Consider the following 12,127-nt stretch of genomic DNA (forward strand, 5'->3'; position numbering starts at 1 on the left):
GAGTGAAAACATCACAGGACACACTTCTGTGTGTCATGCCAATGTCACTGCATTTAATATATGTAAGCCACCCCTACAGCAGACCTTTGAGCCCTAAGCCAGGATGCATTATATTTTATGTGAGGTCATATCTGCCTGAGCAGATATGCCCCTGTGATGTCTAGTTCTATTACTAGATATTGCAAGTGAGCAGGGAAGCCATCTTAAGGTATGTACTGGGCACTGGTCAAAACAAGTTACCCAGCTACATAACCGTTTCCCTGAAACCTATAGTGTTTGGTGTCAAACACCTTGTATTAATGCACCCACACTGATTCCAGTGATGGATTTATTAATAAATGCACCCAGAGGGTACCTTAGAGGTACCCCCTGAACCCAACTAGTCCTCTACCGCGCTGGCTGACTGGTCCAACCTGCCACCACAGACGAGTTAATGAACCCTTACGAGCGAGAGCCTCACTCTCAGAGGACAGAAACAATGCATGCTCTAGCAAGAGGTGTTTTGCACCTCTTCCAAGAAGGATGACTGGTGTTCTGCATATCAAGGCAGGACAGTTCAAAGGCCTCTGCCGCCTTTAACCCAAGGCTTCAACTTGAGAGTAGAAATGCAACCGCCTGCCCTGGGCCCATCTGGCACTAGAATAAGCAGGAAAATTAGTTAGGCAGGAGGTGTGTTGCACTGCCAGGCTGGACACACTTCTACGGTGAACAGTCTGATGTGAACACAAAGGTAGAAATTCTACCATCTTGTGTGTGGTGGAATTATTAATTCTGGTACAGGGTGATACCCCAGGGGTAAGTAGCCCATTGGCTACTCTCCTTAACACCCATAAATTAAGTATTTAGGAGACCCCCTGACACTAGGACTTCAGACTTAAATGGACACAAAAGGATGAGTGGCCATATAAGACTGCTGACTCGAGAACAGAGAAGCACAACTGACTTGGCGCCAACCCGGCCAGCCAGCCTGCTGCACCCGACCCTCATGGAGCAACGGACTCATCCTGCCACTGTGCAGACTCCAAGAAACCCAGAGGACTGCTGTGCTTCGCCAATTGCCAAAGGAACTACCTTGGAGGAGAGAAGCTACTCCCCTGCAGCCGCAGGCACCAAAACAAGCAAGGTCTGGTTCACCGTCCTGCTACTCACCGGGACTACCGATGCTGCAGCCACCCAGGAAAAGGTAGCCATGCCTCCACAGGTCAGGTCCGTCCTACCGCCAAATGTGGGAAGCCAGCATCGACCGGAGCTGTACAGTACCAATACCTGGGTACCGGACCCCTTTGAGCAGCCAAGGCTTGTTGTGTCCAGTCCGAATACCAACCCAGAGGAAAACCAACCTGCATGTCACCGGACTTCAGGGACAGTAGGACCCACATCACGAGTGGCCCAGCTGTCCTGTTTGCCCCTCTTCAGCAGAATCAAAGACCAAGAGGGAGCCTCTGGCTGCCGACACCTTTAAGTGCTTCTGCACCCGCGCCCCACAGCCAGTGTCCGAGGGATTTGATGGTGCCCACGAGGCCTTGAGATCCACAAGAGCCAAGCCCATCCTTGGATCTGGCAAGACTGAACTTCCCGTTGGAACCTGCATCCTCTTTCTGCATGCCCCCTCCAACTGCAAGTGGCTCAAGCACTGAACCCGATGCCAAAAGACACCACTGCACCCTAGCCCCGCAGCTGGAGGAGAAGTGGACCAACAGTCTCCCTACGTGCCTGAGCATCTCAGGTGTTGAGCCACACTGTGGGTTCCCCCGAACCGGTACCCCAGTCCCAGCTTGCAGCCTCCTTCTGACTGGACTGTTACCCATTAAATTGAATGGGACACCCAACGCCATAACACACCTCTGCACCCAGATGCCCCAGAGCGACCTGAAGTGACCTGTTGGTGTAGCGTTTGACCATAACCCAATATTCACCTTAATTCCACAAGAACAGTCCGTAAGTCGCTGTCAAGTGCCAAAATGCAGTACATGTTTTCCCCCATTGTATAACTTTGCCACTCCCAAAAGTCTGCTGTGCTGCGGCAGGGGAAGAAGGAGAAAGCAGACATCCTGCTTCTGCAGGAGACACACCTTCTGGGCACTAAAACCCTTAGCCTGCAGCAATATGGATATCAACAGGTCTACCACGCAGGGTTTGCTCTGGGCTCCCGGGGGTGGTTATCTTGATACATCGTAGGGTGTCCTATGTCCACTCGACACAATGGGTGGACGCTCAGGGCAGATATATACTGGTCAAAGGAATGATAGGGGATGAACCTGTGGTTTTCTGAAGTGTATATGCCCCGCCCCCATTGCAGTGGTCGCTTGTTGAAAAATTGTTTACTATATGGGCTGAGATCCCTGACATTATGGCTGTGATTGGGGGTGACTGGAATGATGTTATGAATAGTAGGATGGATCGCCACAGGCCTGGGTGTGTACAGGCGGTGGACGCTCCCACCAAACTACAAGATATGGTGAGAGGAATGGGCTGGATGGATGTATGGCACTACCAACACGCCCATAGCCGAGAGTACACATATGTTTCGGCGGTGCATAAATCCTTCTCGAGGTTGGATTACCTGTTCGTTCCTTGCACACGGATGGGGAGGGTGGGCTCGACGGCCATACTGCCGCGGGGTCTATCCGACCACTCCCCCATTACTCTTGACCTTCTCCTAGACAGGAGGCGGCAACCATTTAGATGGCGCCTCTCCACATGGCACCTACAACGCGCCGATTATCAGTCGCATATGAGGGAGGCCATAGCCCACTATTGGGAAGACAACGATGGGCCAGAGACGGACGACATGACCCGTTGGGAGGCCCTGAAGCCCACACTCCGAGGAGTGGACATTGCCTGGTGTGCAGCGACCCGTCGGGCACGTAGGGAAGAACTGGAGAAGGCGGCGGATCGGGTACGTAGCTTAGAAGCGCGGTGTACTGGGACCGGGGACGACGGCGCCGTGCGACAGCTCCTACAGGCGCAGCAGGCTTCTGCGTCTTTACACCTCGAGGAGTCGCGCCAGATATGGCTGGCTACACAGTGCAGAATATACCAATGGGGTGACAAATCCAGCAAGATGTTGTACAGACTTTGTCAGAGCACTTTCCAGGCACAGACCCTGCCGGGTCTACGAGAGGAGTCTGGCGCTCCCATGTCTGCCCCTGAGGAGCTGGGGGGCAGCTTCGCGCGCTACTATGCAGATCAGTGCGCCCCCGGGAATCCCTCCCAACAGAAGTAATTGATAAATTCCTTGCGGACCTTCCGCCGCGGGCACTATCGGAAGAGGGACGGGATCGCCTCGAGCTCCCATTATCGGATGAGGAACTGGGAACCACTCTGGGGGAATTGAATGCGGGGAAGGCCCACGGACCCAATGGGTTCCTGTGCAAATTCTTTAAGAAATATCACCTTCAATTGGGGGCACGGTATAGGAGAGCGCTAGAGGCGGCCAGAGAATATGGCCGCTTACTGGGGGATTGGAGACATGCCGAAATTGTGGTCTTTTGTAAGCCCGGGAGGCCCCCTGAACACCACGAATCGTATGGACCCATATCGCTCCTGAATACTGAAGCGAAGATCTTAGCCAAAGCACTCGCCAATCGCCTCCTCCCGTATATTACCGAACTGGTCCACCCGGATCAGGCGGGCTTTATGCCACATAGAGCTACGAGACATAATATAAGGCGCGCCCAGGTAGCGGTTGAAATGATACGGGCCACGGGAGCTCAGGCGGCGCTTCTCCTGGCTGATATAGATAGAGCCTTCGACTCGTTGAGTTGGGTTTACTTACATGCGCTCCTGCCTCGCCTAAACCTTGGACCCCACTTTTTGTCACACTTGAAACTGCTATATACCGACTTGACGGCCTCTGTGAGAGTAGCTGGGGCGGTGTCCGAAGCCTTTCCTATCAGACGGTTCAGAAAAGGGGGTGGTGATGAACAGAGTGTCTGAATTAAGCAGACCACTCTTACCCAGTCCAAAGATCAGGGCTTGATCCATCACCGTTATTTAGCTCACTGCCCCATCCCAGCTCAGAACCTGGCTATATGCAAATTAGTCTGTCCCTGGCCCAGTGCATCATGGGAACAGGGCAGACCAAACTACCAAGCCAATTCTTCACCAGAAAGGAGACAAGCTACCGGGGACCGGTTTCTGGCATTTCTGCCTCGTCGGCCCGGCTTGCTTGAATCCTGATGGAGCAGTGAGCAAGGGACTCATGTCTGAGTATACCCTGCCACACCTATAGTGGCCAAAAACGATTCAGAAAAGGGGGTGGTGATGAACTGAGTGTCTGAATTAAGCAGACCACTCTTACCCAGTCCAAAGATCAGGGCTTGATCCATCACCGTTATTTAGCTCACTGCCCCATCCCAGCTCAGAACCTGGCTATATACAAATTAGTCTGTCCCTGGCCCAGTGCATCATGGGAACAGGGCAGACCAAACTACCAAGCCAATTCTTCACCAGAAAGGAGACAAGCTACCGGGGACCGGTTTCTGGCATTTCAGCCTCATCGGCCCGGCTTGCTTGAATCCTGATGGAGCAGTGAGCAAGGGACTCATGTCTGAGTATACCCTGCCACACCTATAGTGGCCAAAAACGATTCAGAAAAGGGGGTGGTGATGAACAGAGTGTCTGAATTAAGCAGACCACTCTTACCCAGTCCAAAGATCAGGGCTTGATCCATCACCGTTATTTAGCTCACTGCCCCATCCCAGCTCAGAACCTGGCTATATGCAAATTAGTCTGTCCCTGGCCCAGTGCATCATGGGAACAGGGCAGACCAAACTACCAAGCCAATTCTTCACCAGAAAGGAGACAAGCTACCGGGGACCGGTTTCTGGCATTTCAGCCTCGTCGGCCCGGCTTGCTTGAATCCTGATGGAGCAGTGAGCAAGGGACTCATGTCTGAGTATACCCTGCCACACCTATAGTGGCCAAAAACGATTCAGAAAAGGGGGTGGTGATGAACAGAGAGTCTGAATTAAGCAGACCACTCTTACCCAGTCCAAAGATCAGGGCTTGATCCATCACCGTTATTTAGCTCACTGCCCCATCCCAGCTCAGAACCTGGCTATATGCAAATTAGTCTGTCCCTGGCCCAGTGCATCATGGGAACAGGGCAGACCAAACTACCAAGCCAATTCTTCACCAGAAAGGAGACAAGCTACCGGGGACCGGTTTCTGGCATTTCAGCCTCGTCAGCCCGGCTTTCTTGAATCCTGATGGAGCAGTGAGCAAGGGACTCATGTCTGAGTATACCCTGCCACACCTATAGTGGCCAAAAACGATTCAGAAAAGGGGGTGGTGATGAACAGAGTGTCTGAATTAAGCAGACCACTCTTACCCAGTCCAAAGATCAGGGCTTGATCCATCCCCGTTATTTAGCTCACTGCCCCATCCCAGCTCAGAACCTGGCTATATGCAAATTAGTCTGTCCCTGGCCCAGTGCATCATGGGAACAGGGCAGACCAAACTACCAAGCCAATTCTTCACCAGAAAGGAGACAAGCTACCGGGGACCGGTTTCTGGCATTTCAGCCTCGTCGGCCCGGCTTGCTTGAATCCTGATGGAGCAGTGAGCAAGGGACTCATGTCTGAGTATACCCTGCCACACCTATAGTGGCCAAAAACGATTCAGAAAAGGGGGTGGTGATGAACAGAGTGTCTGAATTAAGCAGACCACTCTTACCCAGTCCAAAGATCAGGGCTTGATCCATCCCCGTTATTTAGCTCACTGCCCCATCCCAGCTCAGAACCTGGCTATATGCAAATTAGTCTGTCCCTGGCCCAGTGCATCATGGGAACAGGGCAGACCAAACTACCGAGCCAATTCTTCACCAGAAAGGAGACAAGCTACCGGGGACCGGTTTCTGGCATTTCAGCCTCGTCGGCCCGGCTTGCTTGAATCCTGATGGAGCAGTGAGCAAGGGACTCATGTCTGAGTATACCCTGCCACACCTATAGTGGCCAAAAACGATTCAGAAAAGGGGGTGGTGATGAACAGAGTGTCTGAATTAAGCAGACCACCACCCTTGCTCATTGCACCATCAGGATTCAAGCAAGCTGGGCCGACGAGGCTGAAATGCCAGAAACCGGTCCCCGGTAGCTTGTTTCCTTCCCAGTATAAGAATTGGCTTGGTAGTTTGGTTTGCCCTGTTCCCATCATGCACTGGGACAGGAACAGACTAATTTGCATATAGCCAAGTTCTGAGCTGGGATGGTGCAGTGAGCTAAAAAACGGTGATGGATCAAGCCCTGATCTCTGGACTGGGTAAGAGTGGTCTGCTTAATTCAGGCACTCTGTTCATCACCACCCCCTTTTCTGAATCATTTTGTCCACCATAAGCGTGGAAGGGTATACTCCGATGTGAGTCCCTTGCTCATTGCACCATCAGGATTCAAGCAAGCTGGGCTGACGAGGCTGAAATGCCAGAAACCGGTCCCCGGTAGCTTGTTTCCTTCCCAGTATAAGAATTGGCTTGGTAGTTTGGTTTGCCCTGTTCCCATCATGCACTGGGACAGGAACAGACTAATTTGCATATAGCCAAGTTCTGAGCTGGGATGGTGCAGTGAGCTAAAAAACGGTGATGGATCAAGCCCTGATCTCTGGACTGGGTAAGAGTGGTCTGCTTAATTCAGGCACTCTGTTCATCACCACCCCCTTTTCTGAATCATTTTGTCCACCATAGGCGTGGAAGGGTATACTCAGATGTGAGTCCCTTGCTCATTGCACCATCAGGATTCAAGCAAGCCGGGCCGACGAGGCTGAAATGCCAGAAACCGGCCCCCGGTAGCTTGTTTCCTTCCCAGTATAAGAATTGGCTTGGTAGTTTGGTTTGCCCTGTTCCCATCATGCACTGGGACAGGAACAGACTAATTTGCATATAGCCAAGTTCTGAGCTGGGATGGTGCAGTGAGCTAAAAAACGGTGATGGATCAAGCCCTGATCTCTGGACTGGGTAAGAGTGGTCTGCTTAATTCAGGCACTCTGTTCATCACCACCCCCTTTTCTGAATCATTTTGTCCACCATAAGCGTGGAAGGGTATACTCAGATGTGAGTCCCTTGCTCATTGCACCATCAGGATTCAAGCAAGCCGGGCCGACGAGGCTGAAATGCCAGGAACCGGTCCCCGGTAGCTTGTTTCCTTCCCAGTATAAGAATTGGCTTGGTAGTTTGGTTTGCCCTGTTCCCATCATGCACTGGGACAGGAACAGACTAATTTGCATATAGCCAAGTTCTGAGCTGGGATGGTGCAGTGAGCTAAAAAACGGTGATGGATCAAGCCCTGATCTCTGGACTGGGTAAGAGTGGTCTGCTTAATTCAGGCACTCTGTTCATCACCACCCCCTTTTCTGAATCATTTCCTATCAGACGGGGCACTAGACAGGGATGCCCCCTTTCGCCATACCTGTTCGCCCTTGCCATGGAGCCATTGGCGGCGTGGGTACGGATAGACACACAGATGCGAGGCTTTGAATGGGTGACGGGACCGTCGGACAGAATCGCGCTATATGCCGATGACGTTCTCTTCTTCCTCACAGACCTTAATAGGTCGGGGCCGAGGGTCCTTGAAATTATGCGAGTGTTCGGGGAGGTGTCGGGACTCAACCTCAATCTGAAGAAATCCACGCTGTGGTCACTGGGGAACCGCACGGATATGGGGTCCCGGGCGTCGGCGCTGCAGGTGGCGACCGGGGGCCTTAAGCACCTAGGGGTGTTCCTAACGGACCAACCTGGAGTGTCGTGGGAGCGCAATCTTATCCCGGTCTGGGACCGGGTCCGGTCGGAGGTGAAAACATGGTCCTGTATGCCCCTGAATCTATATGGCCGTTCGGCCATTTTTAAGATGGTGGCCCTCCCACGCCTACTGTATCAAGTACAGAACCACCCATACCCTATCTCGCCGCAGTGGTTTCGTCAAGTCAACTCGGCATTAGGACAGTTCCTTTGGGCCGGGGGCGCGGTAAGAGTAGCGCTCCGTACCTGTTTCCTCTCCACATATTGCGGGGGATTGGCATCGTCGGATGTCCTATCCTACTATCAGGCGTCCCATCTATTGATACTGAATGAGTGGTGGTATGGGGACCGGGGAGATCCAGCGTACGCCCTGGAGAGGTATCTGATGGAACCAGACACCCTCCATACCATATTATACTCGGCTGAGAAGAGGAAGAGGCTCCCGATGGTTACACAGGTGGTCTTCCGGATTTGGCGTCAAGCGCTGCGCCGCATGGGATGGTGGAACAGAATGACGGAGGAGACCCCCTTGTGGCAGAATTGTCGACTACCGGCTTTGGCGTCCCTTCAAGGGTTCCGCGGCTGGGACGCGATAGGAATCTCGGCGTTGGGCCACGTAATGAACGGTACGACTCTTAAATCATTCCAAGAACTGAGAGACAAATATAACGTGCCCCGCACCCAGTTCTTCAAATATTTGCAATTCCGACACGCCAGCTCCCCCATCCTGGAGGGGTTGGACTCTTTGCCTGAATTCAGCCCTTTGGAGGCTAAAGTCTTCATGGGAGAACTGGAGGATAAAAAGATATCCCGCATATACCAATCACTGGTTACGCACTGTTCCCCCTCACTCGATCGGCTGCGGACCGCATGGGAGGGAGACGTGGGTGAATTAGAAGGAGAGGATTGGAGAGAAGCCCTCGCCGCCCCCAGGGGCGCGGCCGTTGCCGTACGCTTGCGGTTTATCCAATTCAAATATTTGCATAGAGCTTACTATACTAGAGAAAGGCTGTGGCGAGCTGGCTTGATCGCGTCCCCTGAATGCCTTAGATGTGGGCGGGAGTTGGGCACTTTTATACACACAGTTTGGTCCTATGGAGCGCTGGAGAGATTCTGGACTGGTGCTTGGGATTGTTTGTCTGAAGTGTTGGGCTGGGAGCTTCCCCGTACACCGCAGCTGGGCCTTCTTCATGTAATGGAACAGGTGGGGGGTAACGCCTATAAATGACACTTACTGCTTCTCGGCCTTACAGTGGCCAAGAGAGATGTGGCTAGAGCCTGGAAGGACCCCATGGCCCCCCCCAGTGGGAGTGTGGAAACAGGGACTGGATTACTGTATGGGGCTGGAGCGTTCGGTGTTTGAGGCCCGCGGCTGTCCCAGGAAGCACTATAAAATTTGGAAAAGGTGGGCGGACTACAGGGGACTGTGGCTGGAGCCACCGGTGCAATACGACATAGAGGCTGCACAAATACGCTTAGATCCTGGGTGAAGGAGAGTATGCCTTACAAGACTCATCATTGTTTTCTTTATTAGAAATTAGTGGACATCGTGCTAGGGGTTTGGGTGGGATCCGGGAGGGAGACATTTTTGTCTGTGTTTTTGGGGGTAGGAGGGCGGGAGAGTTGTAGTAACTATGCCATCTTGAAATATTGAATATCGATTGCTTTCAGTGCATTCTGCTTTTATGTTCACAGCTTCTCCGGTGGTCGGAGCGCTGTGATTTTCTTGCAATCTCTCTCGAAGAAAACAATAAAATTTTGTTCTAAAAAAAAATTGCACTGTCAAATTTTGAAACCTAAAAATTAATGACTCGAAAAGTACTTACCTGATTCAGATGATCTTGGTATCTAAATTCGTATAAAAGTATGTGTAATATTTATAAATTAGTGTTGGATTACTTTTTTGAGTATGTGTCTCACTTTTTTCCTTTGTGTGTGCAATAAATGCTTAGCACTGCCCTCTAATATGTGTAAACTGCTCACCCACACTACCACAAAATTTGGGGTGTCATTTGTACCTCTGTAAGCCAACTGGGGTTTGCTTGGACTCTACACAGTCCACCTCCGTTTGGCCCACTATATAAAAAGCCAACTTTCTACAACCTGTATTATAACTTTCTCAAGGAACTGGTATGAAAGAACAACTACCATTATAGGTACTCTTTCATTGAGGCAAAGAGGGTGGAAGCTAAGCAGGTTAAAGAAAGTTAAGACATTTTTTTTTTTTCCAACCACAGGTGGGTGCTCTAGCTGTCTAAAGTTGTGTGTTTTCTTTATTTAAATCTATGTTTAAAATGTTAAACATTTGAAGGTGAAGCATGCAACCGTTGATGCTGGCCCACTGGCTTTGAGTGTGCTCTCCCTTGGTGAATGGACATCCTTCACCAGCCTTGCTTGAATCCGAATCACATATTTTGTATTAACAAGTCCTATTAGGTCAGTAAGTTTGGGGCAACAGACGGTGGCTATTGAATTTGCATTTTAATCATGGAATGCTATCTTAAAAACAATTGGTCATGTTACCTTTCAGAGCTCACAGGCACTTCAGGATTAATTGCGATGGGCTTGCTGTTTCACATTTCTATAGCTGTCTCTTTGCCATCATGGGATCTTCTTCAGATTCAGGGAGTGGCCTATGGCATTTCTCCTTACCACCATCTCAGTCCCGTTTTTCTAACATGTCAAGGGTGTTCTTCAACACTGTGCTATTAGTTTAATAAGTTGCCAGTATCTTTATTCCACTGATTTCTTTAAAATATATGGTTGTTTCCTGTTTGGATGTGGTGAGGCTGTTTCCTGTTGTTGGTGAATAATGGAATCATTCTGATTTCAATTCCAAATACAATTTTTTTGTTTTGAGACTGAGAGCATGCGCATGCTAGTGCATTTGTCTCGCTTGTGAGACACTGTTGTTGACGAAAAAGGGCTTGATGCCATCCCGTTGCTTACCATTTGTTGGCTTGCATAGCACCCTCTTTTTAGCCTCATAATTTGTCTAGGCAGGCCTAACATCATATTCGTAGCATGTGTTGGCATCGTAGCTCTGTGAAGGTTTCGACGCCCAAGCAGCCTACATATGCCTCACAGCTACAACATATTTCAAATCAACAACAGAAACATTCACACGGTTCCTACGACCATTCGAACCGTGTAGGAGTCAATCGTAAGGATAAATTCACTGGACTTCGACATCATTGCTTTCTACAGTCCCGTCGAATGTTCATCTCCAGGTAATGTAGGCTAAAAAAGACAGTCTTTTTAGAAAGTGCTCTAGGTGCTTGTTGAAATACGAAAACTCCAACACCCACAATGTATGCAACCTGTGTCTGCTGCCGGAGCGCAAAGAACAGGACGATGCTACATGCAACTTATTCAAAAACAAAAAATACTGAGAAGCAGACTGAATTGTAGACTGGCTCATAACATGGAGATGGCAGCGGAGGCTGTTTTCCACAGAAGAAGCCCACCTGCTTCACACCAGCGAGGGTGAGAGTGATGTCAATGTTGTAACTGGAGAGGGATATGTCATCACCAGCCCTCACTACGTCACCTCTGTTGAGTTCAATGAGGGAGAGGACTCAGATGTTCAGGTCCAGAACAATACCCACCAGGCTCTGCTTCCTGGTGGGTATTGTTCTGGGCCCAGGATGAAGACGACACCAAGGACCCTGAGTACAATAGACCCACCCCATTTAAAATAGATACTACATAAACCTCCCCCTCAACTTCAAGGTGCACCGCAGCCCTCGGGCTCTGGTCTATAACAAGAGTGAGCCGTGGAGCCGGGACAGGACGAGAACTTTCTCAATCCCAATTGGGCATCAAAGCCTAAGGAAAGGCATGGCACTGACACCGATGCTGAAACACCCATCAACCTTGTCGTACACATCAGCGCCAACAAAAAAACCACATCATGCTTCGGCGCCGGACAAGCAGTCGGAGCCGTACAAGTGATCGGTGTTGACCTATACCAAATTGAAACACTCCTCAACTCTGACAAAAGCGAAAGACCATGTTCACTCTTCAACGCCGAGGAAAACCTTACCTGTCACCACACCAAAGACTAAGGCACCTTCCTCGGCAATGACAACAGTCCCAAAGAAACAGGCAAAGACACCACAGAAACCTAAAATGCAAGAGGAAGAAGGCAATGTTTTTGAAGCCCTTCATGAATTCATGCAGAAACTGCATCATACGGAAGCTTCCAAGCAACAAGGTCAAGACTTGGATGTTCCACAACCACTACCAAAAAGGTTGGCAAAGCATAGAGCCACAAGCCCCATGCCACTAATTCGCCCAATATCACCATGCACAAGGTCACCTTCACCCTCTCACAAAGCGAAGGGAGGAGACAGTCTTGAGCATGAGGCTTATTACTCACATGGAGACACACAACAA

The 12,127-nt window shown here is 50.5% G+C and overlaps 1 protein-coding gene across 4 annotated transcripts in view; it reads left to right on the forward strand.

Moving 5' to 3' along the window:
* ANKS6 (ankyrin repeat and sterile alpha motif domain containing 6) overlaps window positions 1-12,127 on the forward strand; it is a 381,649-nt gene that overhangs the window by 244,971 nt on the left and 124,551 nt on the right. The window lies entirely within an intron of this gene.

This window comes from Lissotriton helveticus, chromosome 4_1 (genome assembly GCF_964261635.1).
Source record: "Lissotriton helveticus chromosome 4_1, aLisHel1.1, whole genome shotgun sequence".
NCBI classification, from domain to species: domain Eukaryota; kingdom Metazoa; phylum Chordata; class Amphibia; order Caudata; family Salamandridae; genus Lissotriton; species Lissotriton helveticus.